This window comes from Canis lupus, chromosome 34 (genome assembly GCF_003254725.2).
Source record: "Canis lupus dingo isolate Sandy chromosome 34, ASM325472v2, whole genome shotgun sequence".
Classification (NCBI taxonomy): domain Eukaryota; kingdom Metazoa; phylum Chordata; class Mammalia; order Carnivora; family Canidae; genus Canis; species Canis lupus.
Window position 1 is genome coordinate 29,518,506 of NC_064276.1, and position 19,341 is coordinate 29,537,846.

A 19,341-nucleotide genomic window follows, 5' to 3' on the forward strand; every position below is an offset into this window, starting at 1 on the left:
CGATACATAAATGCATAAATATCAAAATGAAAGATGTGACTTTGGAAAAAATATGGTGAATATCTCAAGAGAGTGGAGTAGGAAATATTTTGTTTTTTTAAATCAAGATAAAAAATCATTGACTCTAAATAATACACTATTGATGAGTTTGACTTATTAAAATTAGATTTTGTGCAAGGAAGACTAACTTACACAAATTTTAAGTACAAGTTTCAAACTTGAAAAAGATATCATATTTCATACAATTGGCAAAAAATCAATATCATACCTAAGATGACCCAACTTACTAATAAGAGATGATGTCAAAATCTGAACACAGATTGACTCCAAAGTCTGTGTTCATAACCACAATTCTGTGAGGCTCTATAAAAAATTATCTGCTGAATAAATAATTGTGTTTACATATGCATATGAATTTAGTATGAATAGTTTATTTTTTGAACAATTTATATATGTATGGGATTATATATGCATAAATAGATATATATCTAGAAAAGGAGAGTGTCAGAGACTAAATAGAGAATTGAACAACTCCCAGGCTTTTAGAATGGGTGTAGAGGGGTAGTAGTAAATTTCACTTAGAGGTGAACATTTTGTGGGGATGAAGGGTGGAATCAATGACATGGTATTTTCTCTATTTTTAATATGATGTGATTTTGTACTTGCATATTGAGGGGCTGATGCCAATACAGGAGTTGAGGACATATATTTACCTGCAGTGCCAAGATTTTCATATATGTGTTGTGTGTTTAGCCATCCATCCACCCATCTAGATGGAAACATTTGTGGTGTGACTATTTGCTTGAATCTATTCTTAGTTGCTTTTTTTTTTTTTTTTTTTTTTTTAGTTAAGGGTGCTAATTTAGAGATCTTGTCCTCAAAAACTTTGATGTTTTCTTTGCATTTTCAACTTTGAGATATTTAACTTTTAACATTTAATGTTATTAGTTAATAAGTATATTTCAGTAACATGAAAAATGGTATGATTTCTTTTAACTAATCTATCTTTATAGCTTTCCACTATTAGATTTGTATGTGTATAACTATTCTCAATGAATTGTATCAAAATCGTTAGAACATGCTCAATTTTTACACTTTTTTGTTAGTTGGGCAAGAAAACCTTCATTCTAGGATGTTTTTGATTATGGCTTTTGTTCTTTCATTCATAGTTCCTTCACTTGGAAAATGTTTAATATTTTGTCATCTCATTTTATTTCTTTGATTTTTTTTGTTTTCAATTATAACAATGATTTCCCAGATTCTCTTCTGAATCAGCTTCTGGGAGGGGGGGTTATATCTTATTTTGCTGATTGCAGTTTGAAGTTTTTTGCCTACCATAAATGGGTTTAATTCCATTTTCATACAGTTCCTATTCAAGTTGTCTATATCTTACCTCTTTTCTGCTCTTGTTCTTAAGATATATGTATCATGTGATAATGAGAATATGACATATCCCTTCTTAAAATTATTTTTTCTTATTAGCACATCTATTTCATACCCTAGATTTATTTTTAGTCAATACAGAAATATAAATTCATTATATTTTGGAACATAACCCCAAACTTTCACAACTTATTACTTACTGTGTCTCTTGACATATTAATTCTTTCTGAAGTTCAGAGTCCTAGACTTTGCAATGCATGTTGTGGATGTGATTAAATTAAAATAAACAATGCAACAAAAAGCACCAAGGAGATTGCCTGGTGCAAATGTTGTCTAGTGGATACACATTTTATGGAAATTCCTATTTCCAGATGAATAAATTTAAATGATAGGTAGAGAAAAAAATGCATCTTGGGGGAAGTATAGAGACAGAAACAATCTGAGCCCTCAGAGGAATATTATTTACACTGAAAAAAGAATCCAACAAGCTATAAAGATAATAATATCCTTGGTCATCAGAAAATCATTATAGTTACCTTGGCATAATGTATGTTATCTACCACTGTTCCAGAGATTTGGATAGTAATCTAAATATATAAATTAAAGAAAAAGAATGCCATTCTCTCTTGTCTAAGTTTGAATATGTAATTTGTCATTAAATTAAGAAAATTTTGAGAGTAAAATGAGGAGCAAAACAATTAAAATAGTATAATTTTCAGATATTTATCATTGGCTAACCAAAGTATTTATTATATTAATGGGTTGGTAAAATAATACTATCCAGATACTGTTTTTAAATAATCAAAAAACATATGTATATATTAAAGCAAAAGTTAAAAAGAATTATGTTTGCTGTATATTCATATACTTCCGTTATTAGGTCCCATATAGTTCTAAGTCTATGGCATTGGTATTTTTTGAAGAATAATTCCTTAGGGTATAATCTTATTTTAACTTATTTAGTAGAATTGCCTGCAATATTTTTTGTTTGTTTTAAGGTTTATTAATCTAAAAAAATTGTAATTGGTGACACTTTTATCTATTTTCTGTAAGCCTGTTTTGTTTTAAGATTTTATTTATTTATTCATGACAGACACACAGAGAGGCAGAGACATGAGCAGAGAGAGAAGCAGGCTCCCTACAGGGAGCCCAATGTGGGACTTGATCCCAGGACCTCGGGATCATGACCTGAGCCAGACAGACGCTCAACCAGTGAGCCACCCAGGCATCCCAATTTTTACTCTTTTAATTTTGTATTTAATATTAAACATCTAAACCAAATTTATTATGTCATGTACAATGCTATTGTTATGCTTTACCTTCAACATAACAAACTTTCAGACTTTATTTTGATTCCATATATTGGATGAAATCATCAGATCAGTACTAGAACTAACCCAATGGATTTTTCTATTTGAAAATCTGATGACTTAGATATAAAACTGAACCATTCAGTTGTTTTCCAGAATTTCCCTACTAATAATCCCAGCACATCAATAGCCATTGCTACACCTCCTGTTTATGATCACCTACTGCTTAATGTCCATTTCTGTAAATGTAACAATAATTATAAATAAGCATATCATGAGAAAATACAGACAGGCTATAGCAACTGGTTTGATATTTTTCTAATAAGAAGGAGAATATATTGTGATTAATAAAAACAAATGTCAGCAATATTTAGTGAAAATTATTCAGATTCATATGAACTACAATTGTATTTGTAAAGAACCGTCATGGAGAGAAATGAAATAATAGTGTGATCAGAATCACGTTGAGGATTTTAAGAAGTATTCTGATATAATGCAGGTTCATAAGATTAAGGAGTCAGGGTGCCTGGGTGGCTCAGTCAGTTAAGCATCTGTCTTTGGCTCAGGTCATCATCCCCAGGATCCTGGGATGGAGCACCATATCCCTGCTCAGTGGGGAGCCTGCTTCTCCCTCTCCTGCTTCCCCTGCAGGTGCTCTCTCTCTGTCAAGTAGACAAATAAATCTTTTTAAAAAATCAAGAAGAGTCTTCAAAACAGTTATATTCTTTCAACCACAAGAATGAGGAAAGCAATGAAAATTTTTATGCCACTTAAGAGGGAGAATAGGTATAGCTGGTTCATCCTTAAGGATGTATTTCATGGGAATTGGAGAGGGAATACGGTAATGATACGACAGAGAAATTTTGGGACTTTATATAAAAGACAATGCCCTTATGAATATACATGCATACATGGAAACTCTTAGGTATTGCTGACTTATCAGAGTGATTCTATTAAAAGTATCTGCTCAAAAGTGATTTTGCATCACTTGTTCCACCCAGTAGCTACCAAGAAAAGCAGCACAAGTGGTTGAAATGAAGTTCTTTCTCATGATAATTGGTCTTTGAAAATTGATTTGAATTTTGGAAATCACAGTAGCCTGCTGTTATGATTATTCACCTTGGTGTATAGTCATTGGCAGTTTCTCTGTCTTTCAATGTAACATTTTCTTAAATGCATGAAACATTAGATTAAAAAGTGAAAAAGGGGGATCCCTGGATGGCTCATCAGTTTAGAGCCTACCTTGGGCCCTGGAGTGGTCCTGGAAGCCTGGGATTGAGTCCCGCATCAGGTGCCCTGCATGGAGCCTGCTTCTCCCTCTGCCTGTGTCTCTGCCTCTCTCTCTTTCCATCTCTATGAATAAATAAATAAAATCTTTTTTAAAAATATAAATAAATAAATAAATAAATAAATAAATAAATAATAAATAATAAGAAAAAGGGAGAAATAGAATTATCTATAACATTAGCCCAATCATATTTGAAATAATTTGTATAATCTCTTCAAGTGCTTTCCACTTAATGTGAATATATTTGGAGTTAATATGCACCTTGTTCTATAGCCTCATCTCTGTATTTAAAATCTTTATGAACTTTTGGGGTCTATAAATGCATTTTTCAAAATGGTTTTTAGTGACTTAAGGGTTCCACAAGCCCAATGAACCATTAATCATTCAGCAAATATCATATGTTGAATGTTAGTTTCAAGTTGTGCTGTTAGAATTAAGCTTATTGTAAATGTGTATTCTAGCATTTATGCATTTAATAGAATTAATTAATATTTAATTAAGAATAAATATTTAATCTTCTCCTTAACAGAAAAGGAATTTGTCACCTAGGAATGCAATTATATCAATTTATCTATTTATTTTTAATTTTTTAATATATTACCAAATGATCCAATTGATTGACCATATTCTATGAACCTGACATTTTTTCTATGCTTGGTTAGCCTGAGACATTACTTTTGTTTTCCTAATTTTTGCTAAATTTTAAATAAAATCAAATGATATTTCATTGTTACTATAATAGCCATTTCTTGTATTATCATCTGACCAATTTCTGTAATGATTCAACACTTTCATAAACACCCAGTGCTCATCACAAGTGCCCTCCGTAATCCTCATCATCTATTTCATCCATCCCCCCAGCCATCTCCCCTCTGTCAGCCATCAGTTTGTTCCCCATAGATAAGAGTTTTTCTTGGTTGGCCTCTCTCTAGTTTTATTTTCCTAACTTATTTGTTTGTTTCTTAAATTCTGCATATGAATGAAATCATATGGTATTTGTCTTTCTTTCACTGACTTATTTCACTTAGCATAATACTCTCAAGCTCCATCTATGTCATTGCATAAAGACTTCATTCTTTTCTATGGCTGAGCATTTTTCCATTGCATATGTATACTGCATCTTCTTTATCCATTGTATGGTTCTTAATTGGCCTAATTTCTTTTTTAAAAGATTTATTTATTTATTTGAGAAATAGAGCAGAGCGAGCAAGGACATGTGTAGGGGGAGAGGAGCCGAGGAAGAGGGAGAAGCAGACTCCCCACTGAGTAGGGAGCTAGATGCAGGGCTGGATCCCAGGACCCTGAGATCATCACCTGAAGGCTGACACTTAACCAACTGAGCCCCTTAATTGGCCTAATTTCAATGTTGTGTCTCTGAGAATAAGAAGACCTGAGAAGGAGAGAGACAAAGGAAGCTGGTGGGTGGAAGAATCAGAATACATACAGCATTTGTCTATTATGTTTATTATATAATGGCGCGGTTCATGGCATCCAAAAACAATACAATAATAACATCAAAGATCACTTACTATAGATTACTATAACAAATATAATAATAATTGTAAAAGTTCAAAATATTGCAAGAACTATCAACATGTGACACAGAGACATGAAGTGAGCAAACACAATTTAAAAATGGTGCAAATAGACTTGCTCTACATGAGGTTGCTATAAACCTTCAATTTGCAAGAATGCAATAATGCAAAGCAGAATAAAATGAAGCATAATAAAATGAGGTATAGTAGATGTCCTTGTACATTTATAATGTAATGTACATTAAGATTATTAAGAGTGATTCAACTACTTAACAATAACTTCAGATCTGACTATAATAAAAAAATTATAACCAGAAAAATATCAAGGAAAATTCATGGACAATAATATAATATAAAATAATGGCTTCAATGGGAATTTAAGTTTCTTGGCCCCTCTGTATGTCTTACTTTGTTTTTCTCCAGGAAAATACCAGAGCACATCTGTCTGAAGTAGAAATATCCTCCACTTCCAGTATTTTAAGTCACATTTGAATAGCTTTACTTAATTTTGAAAAGAGTACAACCACACTGCACTAGAAAAAGCTTAATAACTACAAGAAATGCAATTATGTTGCTGAATCCTATCACACAAGAATATTTTTTAAAAGAAAAAGACAAAAACATTCTTGTAAAACTATTTCTCTATTCCTTTCCTTGTGTTCATATTGTTGTTTATTCTTTCAAATATCTTAGTCAAAAATTGTCAGTATCTATTTTTCTCAATTCTAGTTCTCTCACAAATGTTTTCTAGTCCTTCCATATCCTGTCACATCAAATTCAAATATTTAGAAACTGTATAAAATTAATTTGATAATACACAGTTTGTTTAAGCATTCTGCTAATGTTTAAAGTTTTGGTTAGTTTTCTCTCATGTGTTTTCATTTTTTTTTCTCATGTGTTTTCAAATAATAATGCACTACACATTTGTGTACAAATGTTTTTATTTATTTTAATTATATTCGTAAAATAATTTTTTCTCAGGTGGGATACTGTTGTGCCACAGAGTGAGGCTTCTGAAAGGGAAACATTTTACCAAATTATTTTCAAAATATTGTTAAAAGTTAATGCTCTATAAGTTAATTACACAATTTTTTAAAGTAATCTCTACACCCAACATGGTGCTCAAACACATGACACTGAGAGATCAAGGTCACATGCTCTACTGACTGAGCCAGCCAAGTGCCCCTCCATAGTACAGTTTTGCTCTTGGCACTGCAAGTGATGAATTTCATTATGTAAAAATGCTAATTCTTATGGCTGCAAAATAAAATATTTATCATTTGTTTTCCTGTTTTAATTTATACTCAGGGGCAGCCCAGGTGGCTTAACGGTTTAGCGCCATCTTCAGCCCAGGGCCTGCTCCTGGAGACCAGGGATCAAGTCCCACTCAGGCTCCCTGCATGGAGCCTGCTTCTCCCTCTGCCTTTGTCTTTGCCTCTCTCTCTCTCTTTCTGTGTGTGTCTCTCATGAATAAATAAATAAAATCTTTAAAAAAATTATATTCAGGATATACTATTTTTATTATTAAGAGAATAGCATATGATAAACTCAGCACTAAGGGAACTTAAAATCGATTCTTACTATTGAGTCCTTGTTTCTTGCTTTTACAGCTCATATATTTTGGGAAAGCATGCCAAAAAGCCATATAACTTTATAAGATTTTTCTTAGCAGCTGCATATTACTCCTTGGCTAAATGTATAAAAATTTGAAATGATTTATTTATTAGGGTTGCTGCATAACTTTTGCTATAATGAACAGCAATTCAATAAGCATGCTTATACCTGTGTATACAAAGAAATGTATGTATGTTTGTATATGTGTGTTAGAATATATATGTATATAAACTTCCCAATAATTAATAAACTTAATGATCCACTATCATTTTTGTTACATTCTAAAGTAGCCCCTAGAGTAAACATATAACTTTGCTCATTTATTTTTTAATATAATAATTAGAGAATGATGATTCATAGTTCCAACTAAAGAAGTTGGAAAAATTTGGAATAGAGCCAAAAGTCTAGAATTCACACACACACACACACACACACACACACACAAACAATGAAAATATTAAAGATCAGAACTTAATAATCTTGAGAACAAAGATACAATAAAGAATATCAACATTTGCCAAAAGCTAATATTTCAGAAAGACCAGAGAGGTAAATATAATGTTGGTGAGAATAATCAAGTGAAAAATAAATAAGAGCAAATTAACAGCATGAAACACTAAAGATTCATAGATTTATTGAAAGCTCTAGAAAAACTTAATGATATTATCAGGTATCCTAAATTTCATACACTTTAAATTACTTTTAACCTTTTTGTACTGCTTTTCAAATGTATTTAGTTTACTTGATTCTTTATTGTTATTTAAATTTAATTTCTTGAGGAAAGAAAACACATCAATCAAATAATATTATAATTTATTTTATTTAAAGATTTATTTATTTATTTATTTATTTATTTATTTATTTATTATTTATGAGAGAGAGAGAGAGAGAGAAGCAGAGACACAGGAGGAGGGAGAAGCAGGCTCCATGCCGGGAGCCCTACGCGGGACTCGATCCCGGGACTCCAGGATCGCACCCTGGGCCAAAGGCAGGCGCCAAACCGCTGAGCCACCCAGGGATCCCCAATATTATAATTTATAAGTATAATATTAGACTTGATTAGTCATTTATTTTATTAAGAATGTAAATTGTTCTGGTAAGTTTTCCTCCAAAAATATTCTCAGAATTAGTCATTAGATATAGGAACATTTATTTTAAAACTCAAATGTATAAAGACAGATAATCATTTTTAAAAACTATACACACAGTTCTTTAGAACTATATTTGATCGACTTTGGTGAAGATGATTCCCATATGTACTTACACTGCCTGCTCCAAACACATTGAAATGTTACAAACGACATCAACAATAACAGCTGAAAAAGCATATCTGAAAACTAAAATGACGCCAAAAAAAATCATGATCCAAATGTTCTATAGAAACAAAGTGGAGAAATTGAAGTGAAGCGACAAATTTGATGTGATTCAGTTCAAAAGAAGTTGACAGAAATGAATATTCTGGTTACGCATTGACTTGTTCTGAGCTTTCAGTGGAACATCAGAGTCATTCTCACTGCACATAATAGGAATAAAAAAAGTACCCCTTGTCAAAAGATGAATCCTGAAAATAGAAGTTAGAAATTATATGTAACATGTCTTTACTATCACTTCAGGAGGCAAACTTCAAATAATCACTGTGATACTAGGTCTCAGAGTGAACAAATGAAAGGTATGAGAAGGAGAAGAGGAAGGAAAGCAAAGAACAAGTGAACAAGCTCCTATTAAGAATGATCTGCATAGAAAGATTCTCAAATATGATAAAATAAGCAGTAAAATAGATATCAAGTTCAATTATACAGAGATGAATGTTTTCCAACTGAAATAAAAATTATAAAAATAAGTTTTTAACAGCCTAAAAATGTTACAACAAAAATTGTCTTTTATGTGAAGTCCCAAAATCCCCCTGTGATATCATTATACATTCCCACCCCAGTTCCCATGAAAAACTTGTTTAAGGATGAACCAGCTGTACCTTTCCTGTCTTTACTAAAATGACACAAAGATCTTACTGCTTTTCACATTCTTGTGATCAAAAGAATATAAATATTTTGAAGACTCTTCTTAATCTTATGAAACTGCAGTATATCAGAATACTTCTTAAAATCAACAATGTGATTGTGATCACCTTATTATTTCATTTCTCTCCATGAAGTTTCCTTACAAACACAATTATAGCTTATACGAATCTAAATAATTTTCACCAAATATTATTTTTAATTTTTTAATTTAATTTTTTATTTTTCTCTCTGTGACTTATCTTTCCTTTGTTGATTGTTGATGCCTTATTCTTGTAAAAAGAAGTTTATTAATGTATTTTTGCTTATTTTGTGATTATTTACTACTTTTAACGTAGTTCTTTCTCAATGCTATAAAGATATTCAATTACATTTTCTTCTTAAAATTTTTTTTTAATTCTTAGATCATTAATCCTTGTGAAATTTGTGCTCTAGTATGGACCAGAAATACATCTGGCTTTCATATAGATAGTTAAATTGCTAAACAATCTGAACTTCCCTCATGGAGTTCCTTTCCAACTCATCTGGAATATATAAAAATACAGAATTATAACTTCGTGAGTAAAAATGATAATACCATAATAATGACTATTCTTCCCAAATAATCTTACTGAAATTCAAATATAGTCAAAACTGCAGTGAGAATTTTCCCCAGACTCAACAAGCTAATGTTAAAATTTCATGTGATTGGCATGAAAGCAAATAAAGCCAAACCAGTTTGTAGAAGAATAAGGAAAGGACTCATCTTCAAAATATTAACTTAACATAAAGATATAGTAATTAAAACATTGTGCTTTTTATAGTGACAGCCAAATAGATCAATATAATACAGAGCTTGGAAATGGCAACACTCATATATGGAAACTTGGTATATAATTCACCAAAGGGAATCATAGATTATTAGAGGTAAAATGTTATATTCACAAGGAATATAGCAATAATTTATGAAATATGTTTTAAGATTTTTGTGAAAATATTTTCAAGGGAAATTTTTTAAAAAAATTATACTGAATAATATCTTATTTTCTGCATCTTCAGAATAGAAGAAGCTTGATTCTTGTCTTGTTTGTATTTATTTTATCAGAAGTTTAGGTAGGCCTAAACTCTCAAGAATTTCATATTTTGGCATCAGATATCTACAGATTAACATTGAAGGAAAAAAAGCAAGGTCAGGGAAGCTCAAAGGAAAGAAAGAGACATAAAAGTTGTAAAACACAAAAGGAATGATAATACATGCTCTTTGTATTTACAAACAGTGATAATATGGTTTTAAAGCTTCTTAATGGCAACTTAGATCAATACTGTGAATTTATTTGCTTGGCTACTTTCCCTAGTATGGCAGTAAAAATTCTGAAGCACAGAAAGATGAAATTTCTTGGCAAAAACCACACCGTTATTATTTGAGAAGTATTTTCCCATACCTTTCTATATTGCCCAATTTTATTTTAATACAATTTATTTCTGTGAATATTTTAATGTCATTGACCTAGAAAAATAAAACAAAAACAGTCAGCCATTGGAATGTTTCCTAATACAGATTTATTTGTGTCAGTGTAGTCCTCCAATATTTTGTAATTCTCTTGGTGCAGAAATCATGCTTAGTCTAATAGTTTATTAAGAACCACTATTCAAATTATTCTGATGTAAGTTACCTGAGAGGGAGGTCATATCCTATTCATTTTTGTATTTCTTATAGCATGTAGCAAGTATTTTATGCATAGTAAATCCTTGATAAATATTTAGAAATTTACAAGTTAGAATTTTTGTATATATTGCATATTAATTAGCACTCATCACTAAATTAACAACAGAAGGATGCCTACCAGCGTGACTCAGTTGGTTAAGTGTCCAAATCTTCATTTTGGCTCAGGTCATGATCTCAGGGTTGTGAGATCAAGCTCTGTGTTGGGCTCCACACTGGGCATGATGCCTGCTTAAGATTCTCTCTCTCCCTCGCTCTCACTCTCCCTCTGCCCCTCCCCTCCAAAATAAATAAAAATAAATTAACAGCAGAAATCTAAAATACCAAAAAGTAATATGCTCTGAATTAGTAATGGAATTAAAATGATGTTTGACATAACATACTGGACAAGGACCGCTTAAGTCAGTAATGAAGGAGCATTAAGAATTGAGTTTGACTATGCCTTTCAGGAACGAAACTAGCGTACTGGCTTGGTCTTAGTTGTTTAAATACATAAAATATCTCACCACATTACTAAACTATCAAGGTAACAGTGGTATATATATTTACTGTTTGTTATGTTTAAATTTAGAATAATTATACTGAATTCCACTGATCCTGAAGTGAGTGTCTTCTTCACCTTTAATTGCTCTGAATTTAGCATTAGATAGCATCTAATCATGAATGGTGCATCATTATTATATTGACAATTTTTCCTCATTTTTACATAAACTAATGGTATGTCTTACATTCAATGATTGTTAGCCATGATGATGAACTATGATATTTTACCAAAAAAAAAAAAAAAAGGAAAAGCCATAAAAGTTCTCTCTATTTAATAAATTAGTGATTAGTTCCAAATTGCCTGTAGTGTTAGGGTATTAGAACCATTTTTCACAATGATATCAGTCTGACAACAGGGACTCCAAGGTTGATGATTTCCATAGTCTAAGTCTTTTTCCCTTAAATTGCCTTAAACCACTTGGAATTATAGAACAATATTTATTAACCCGTGTTGTTTATGTAGTGTTGCCTTTAGTCACATTGGCATCATTGACACTCATTCTCAGGTTTTTCTACATCACAGAGGAAAAAGCAGGACCAAGAGCTTTTACTTTCCAGACTCTTTTTCTGTGAGGTCCTAGTAAGAACCTGCCAGTGAAAGATCATTATTCTCTTTAGTGGCTGCAGAGAGCCACATGGATGGACAGAAAGATGGCGGATGTGATGTTAAGTAGGTGAACTTCTTGAGCATTAGTTGATTCTGTGACCCATAAACGCTGAGACCTATAAAGGCTTCTCTGAACTTTGCTCCAAATTCTAGAACATTTCTAATTCCTATGTTTAGACAACCTGTACTTTGACTACATAGTATGGATCCTGTTTTATTGACAAAAGAGTGATGCACAATTAGGAAATTGGGAAAAGAAAAAACACACTCTTTTAACAAATAGTCTATTTTGATTGTTGTATCTTCTACTCTTTTAACTCCAATTTATACATTCTGAAAAATCATCTTCCTTTGAACCTGCAGAGCACTTGATAGGTCCATTTTAAATCAACTGAGTTTTATGTATTTCAATCCAATGTTATGTCAAGAAATCTTTGTTTTCATCTTTTGTTTTGCTTAGTACCTAAGCATTCACATAGTAGATTTTTAAGTTTAATATTAAAATATTAAAATATTACATATATTATATGTATTAAGTGTATTAAAATATTAAAATATTACATATATTATATGTATTAAGTGTATTAAGTGTAATATTAAAATATTACATATGTTCTAGTTATGCAAGGGTGAGAATCAGCTAGAATGCTACTTCCTACCTTCCTTCTCACTTGTAATTCACTCAGAGGGAAAGAGAGAGAGAGAGAAAGAGAGAGCCTCTGAGTGAAACTTTTTATGTTTATTCTGAAATTTTCTAGTGAATGCATTTGAAAGAAATCAGTTATGTCTTTGACATGATACTGTATTATTTTCCAAGGCGTATGCTGCCCTTTCCCATAAATGCCCTTCCTCCATTTGATGTCTTAATTCTCCAATATGCATTACCTCCCTCAGGGGGGTATGATGAGCCAGTAGATTTTTATTTTAAAAAGGCTTCATTTTTTTCAGATACACCACTGCAAATAGTTTGGAGAATTTCTACTGATGGTCTTTCTGGGCATAGAGACCTCTTTATAGTTTTGTTGAAAATCTTTCTTCTGGCAATGCACTCAGGTCTCATGCCTTTTCCAAGACTTTTCTTTTGTTACAACACGTGCTTCTACCTAAAATCTTGACATTATTTCCCAAACTAATGTGTTAGTTTGTTATGACCTAAGTCTTTTGTAGCTCTGGAAAAAAAAAAAAAAAAGGTATAATGCTTTCATATGCATTTAAAAGATCTGTTTCTAACAACCTACTACCCTGTATGTTTACTTTTTGAAAATGGTAGTAGTGATTGTAAACTTATATCACTAAAGGTTTTGCCTATAAAGTCACATTGATGAGATGAGGATTACAGAACAATGTAATATTTGATTAAAGGCGTTATTATGAATGATGTAGTTTTGGAAAGTTTCTTGATATATTTTCAGACATAACCTAAACATTCACATAATTGGTTTATTTTTTAACATTACATATCCCTTCAAAAGTGATGCTTTTGGTGTAACTTTACTGAGTGCATATCAGGGTCTTTTATTTGATCTAAACAATTAAAAGCTGATAGTACGAGTGCTGGCCTGGAAGTTAAGGCCTGCTTTTCTCTTTCTTGCATAGAATAGACCAAAATTAAGCACAAAAAGCATGTCTTATGGCTATTGTCTTTTCTTCCTTCCCACTATTCTGATTTTTGCATTAGTTTTACTCTTTCAAGCTATGTACAGTTTATAAATACCATATCCATTCTTGTGTCTTAATTATTTTGTCATTGTAAAGCTCATGAAATTTATCATTGTTGTATATAGTAGTTTGTAAATTTGTGTTGTGAAATATTATTTAATTATATTCATATTGTTCAATATATTCATTCTGTTGTTGATTAGTAGTTGATGGTTCCCAATATTCTATCATGTGGATAATACTATTCTAAACACCTGTATGTGTCTTTTGGTTTCATTTTTATTGGATATATACCTAAAAGTAAAATATTTTGGATTCAGATATATCCGTCTAGATTTAGTAGATACTGACAAATAGTTCTCTAAAGTACATGCAAAATTGTTTTTTAAAGATTTTTATCTATTCATGAGACACACAGAGAGAGAGAGAGAGAGAGGCAGAGACACAGGCAGAGGTTCCATGCAGGGAACCCAATGTGGGACTTGATCCTGGAACTCCAGGATCACACCCAGGGTGGAAGGCAGGCACTAAACCGTTGAGCCACCCGGGATCCCTGTACATGCAAACTTTTACCTTCTTAGTGAACTTAGAAAAATTGCTCCAGTCTATCATACTACCAACATTAATTTAGAGTATCGCATAATACTATAGGCTATATTCTTTTTGGAAAGAGATGGATACATTTCTGGCTATTAGATGAGTTATTGGACTTTGTTTGGAATTGAATGTAAGGAAAAAAGGGGGGGTGTGTGTGCACACATGCTTACATAGCAAAAGAACTGGAAGTTTGTCCAGGTTCCTTGTTCACTGTTAACTGTTCCACTACCTTCAACATCATGACAGTAGGATCATCTTTAGCATTATCTAATTGTTCCCAATGGGAACATTTAACCAAGTATGGTAGTTTTCTCCTGGGTAGTTTAAATTGGCGCTGAGGCCTATTTTTTGGGTTACTGGTTTCATAAACTAGATAAGAACTGTAGGAATTGATTTCTGTCACCCTTTATATGCACTGCAGAAACAGTCTTATATGTTCAGATATAAGAAAGAATGGCATAGATATAAGTAAAATATCACATGCAGTTTTATATCAGAATTGTTAATTCAGTCAAATTGTTTGCATCTGTAGCTTCCTATTTCTTACTCCTTATCCTCTGTCCTCCATTCTTACCCTTTGTCATCTTGTTGCAATGGTCCTGACCTCGATTTTTACTTAAAAATTGTTCTCAAGAAATAATGTGAAACAGTAGCTCCCAATAAATTATGATTTACTAATAAAGCTTAACAATGTCAATACTATTTTCATCTCAGAGCAATCATAATTTTTCTTATTTTGACCCAACATCATAAAAATAAATGTATTGAATCATTAACGTTGACAAAAGGGTTGAAAAGATGTTTTGAGGACGTGAGGCCCTTATGATTCTTTTGTTACACTTAAGAGCCAGTTTTACATTTCTCAGTCTAAATTGTAAAGTAGTGATTTTAAGGAAAATGATATGACATGTTTCACATGAAAAAATATCTGAACATATATATAAGCCCTAGGTTTTTGTAGGTTAAAAGCCACAAACTAAATCAGTATTCATAAAACTCATTAATTTCACACCAAAGTTATTCTAAATTTTATTGTTTTGGGGAAGGCAATGGGATTGGTGGTTGTGTTCCAACAGACTCTAGGCTCACACTTCTATGAAACCTTGTTAAAATGGAAGGGTCTGCTGTCCACAGTTGAGAAGCTTTGTTCTAAAGAAATATAAAAGGGCTTAAATTTTGCTGTAAACAAAACAAAACAAAACAAAACAAAACAAAACAAAACAAAACCTGCTGTAGCTCTCATCATGTCCAGACTGTAAGCTACCAAGTTTAAACTTTGCAGGAGGTTTTTTTGTCCTAAGGCACTTGTTTAAAGTACCATGTTGTTGTCATTATTTTGTTTTGTTTTTGCTGTTCTCCTCCAGAGCACTATGAAAAGTTCAAAATATTTAACATTGATGTAGCTTGCCAGGGGCTTGATAGCATGGCCATCAATCAATAGTGACAATTCCCAATTTTCATTTTATCAAGTGCATCAGCACATATAGAAAACAGCTGTTTTGTGATATTTTAAGTGAATTGCCATACACATTTCTTTGGTTTTCTTTTCAAATGTGAGCTTTAGTACACACTAAAGATAATTTGCCAGAAAGATAGTCATTTTAGTATGTATAACTTGGCAAAAAGGCATCAAAATAAATGGACTTTTAATTTATGTATGCCTGAATTTTATGTCTCATCCAGATATAAATAATTTTGAGCCAGCAAATTGTGCAGACCTATGCTATGTCTGATATATAGAAATATCTGTAGTATGCAGAAAAATAAGGGTAAAAGTCCAAAACTACTGATTCTTCTCCTCAATATGATTTACATTAAATAATTTGGGATAATATTGAGATGATACATAAATATAATAATCTAAGAAAAATATCCAGAAAAAGTGCTTTCTAGTTCAGTACTTACTATTGATACTCAAGATCAATATTCCACAGCATTTAAAATATGCAGATATGAATTTTAATGTCCTCCAATCCCCTGGCCCTCTTTTCTACTTCTTGACTTCTCTGATTCCTATTATTACCCTTCCAGTACGTTCTAAGCCTCTGACTACCTCCTTGAATATGTTATCATTTTCTTTCAGACACAGCATGTGGTTTACTCACATTGAAGAAGTGTTTGTGGGCAGCCCGGGTGGCTCAGTGGTTTGGCGCCGCCTTCAGCCCAGGGCCTGATCCTGGAGACCCGGGATCGAGTCCCACATCGGGCTCCCTGCATGGAGCCTGCTTCTCCCTCTGCCTGTGTCTCTGCCTCTCTCTCTCTCTCATGAATCAATAAAAAAAAATCTTAAAAAAAAGTGTTTGATATATACTAAGTATTTCAACACAAAGGTAAAATGGTATGCTCCAGTAATAAAGTTGCCATATTTAGAAGATAAAAATACATGACCACCAGTTAAAATTGAATTTCGCATGAACAACAAATACTTGTTTTAGGATCTGCAACAGATTAATTTATTTATTTACTTTTTTTTTTTAATCATTGAAGTATAGTTGACACATAATGTTACACTAGCTTCAGGTATGCAATATAGTGATCTGACAAGTCAATATTTTATGCTGTGTCAACATAAAATACTATTGCAGTACCATTGACCGTATTCTTTATGCTGTACCTTTTGTCCCTGTGACTTATTCATTCCATACTTGGAAGCCTGTACCTCCCACTCCCCTTCACCTACTTTGCCCATCTCTTCTAGCAAACCATCAGTTTATCATCTCTATTTAGGAGTCTGTTTCTGCTTTTGTTTGCTTTGGTTTTTAGGTTCTACATATAAGTGAAGTCATATGGTGTTTGTCTTTGTCTGACTTATTTCATTTGCATAATACTCTAGGTCCAGTCATGTTGTCACAAATAGCAAGATCCAAGATCTTCTTTTTCCAGCTGAGTAATATTACATTCTAAGTATATACCACACTTGGGCTGCTTCCATATCCAGCATTGTAAATAATGCTACAATAAGTAGAAGAGTGCATATATCTTTTTGAATTTCTGTTTTGGTTTTCTTTGGGTAAATATCTAGTAGTGGAATTACTGGATCATATGGTATTTCTATGTCAAATTTTTCAGGAACCTCCATACTGTTTTCCACAGTGGCTGTACCAATTTATATTCATACCAGCAATGCACAAGGGTTCCTTTTCTTCACATCCTCACCAATACTTGTTGTTTCTTGTGTTTTTTACTGTGCCATTCTGACAGGTGTGAAGTGATATCTCATTGTGGTTTTCAATTTGCAGTACCCTGATGATTGGTGCTGTTGAGCATCTTTTTATGTGCCTGTTTGCCATCTGTACTTTGGAAAAATGTCTCTTCATGTACTCTACCCATTTTTAATCAAATTGATTTTTTATTGTAGAAGTCTTCTATATATTTTGGATATTAACCCTTTGTAGGATATACCTTCTGCCATTCACTAGATTGTCTTTTGAAAGTAAAAACTTTATAGCTCTGAACTATTGCAATATTTTCAGTGTCTAAAACAGTGCCTGGCTTTCTATAGGTGTTTAATAAATATTTATTAACTGAATAACTCAATAAGTAAATTAGCTTCTTACAGCGTTTATAGTCTAATGCGGCTATAGACAACTAATGTCTATTTGTTATGCCACAAATCATATGATAAATGCTACAATACAGGCCATGCAGAGAGCTTCAGTTCCTACTTCAAATACAAGGAGGTAGCAACAAGCTTCTGGAAGAATTGTATTTCCTGTAGGACTGAATCTATATCATTGAGCTATCATGGATCGGAGTAGTCAGTGAGTGATATACTTGGAAGGAGAGAGGAACTGTCATTAATTCTCAGATCATAAGACAGGCAGCTGTGTGACCTCACTACCAATAGAGCTAACCTCATTATCATGTACAATACAAATTAGATAATTAATTACATTCCTATAAGCTGTATAGTTACCAATTATATATATATATATATATATATATATATATCTTAATTAAGCTTCATTATATTTTGTTTGCAAACCAAATTCATCCTGCATGTGTTATATTATCTTCCTTGTCCTTTTCCTGTTATTTTGCTGAACAAATTGAGAGATATAAAACATTTTATATTGTAGGCCTGAAGTGTAAAATCCCAATTCCTGTCACATAAGCAATACATATAAGCAATAATGTAGCTAATGTAGTTTCTCAGACACTGAAATAAACTAAAAAACAACATATATGCCATTGTTTTCAATTCACTTCTAACCCAATTTCTTGAACAATTGGAACGTAAAAGATTCCTTCCCTTACATTCAGTAGCTATTTTGACCAGAAAGATGTCTATCTCTGTGTAGCATACTACCAAAATGTGGCTTTTTATAGATGCATTTGAAAAATAAATGGATTATTTAATGGTAGATAAATAAATTGTTCATGTTTTCTTTTATAATTTATTTTAGAAATTTCTCATTTTATGATGTAAGAAGTTAAAATTTTAGGTATTTAGCAATAATTTTTTGTATTAATCTCTTCTTTGGACCAATATCATAACAAGCTCTAGAAGAAAATTATGAAAAATATTCTCCCCAACTACCAAGTACTAGGAATTTTTATCCATTAGATTACCTAAAATCACTTAGTCACTCCCACTGTACGTATTAAGTGGCAATATCTTCCATTATATTTCTACTTACCTGTATTTCCCTGGAATTGCAATCTTCGCCTGAATAATAGGTGAAACAGCACAAAGGAAGAAGTCTTTAATTTATTACAGTAGAGTATTTGTTTTATTTACATTTTTATTGTTTATCCCATATCCTAATGTCTCATTCAACATTAAATAAATTTTTCATATAGATTGCATATAGGACTTTTGTATATGTAAAATTTTATATGATAATTGAAATTGACATTGTTATCAGTCAAGGTCCCAGCAGACAGAGATGACATACTTAGATCAGTACAATTTAGAGTCAGGTTTTTTTTTTTTTTTTTTTTGGTTTTGTTTTGTTTTGTCTTTATTTATTCATGAGAAACAGAGAGAGGCACAGGCAGAGGGAGAAGCAGGCTCTATGCAGGGAGCCCGATGTGGGACTCGATCGCAGGTCTCCAGGATCACACCCTGGGCTGAAGGCCACGCTA

At 32.1% G+C, this 19,341-nt stretch overlaps 1 long non-coding RNA gene across 2 annotated transcripts in view; it reads left to right on the forward strand.

Annotated features, from left to right (window-relative positions):
- LOC118353237 (uncharacterized) overlaps nt 1-19,341 on the forward strand; it is a 197,527-nt gene that overhangs the window by 68,039 nt on the left and 110,147 nt on the right. The gene's annotated exons all lie outside the window — the stretch shown is intronic.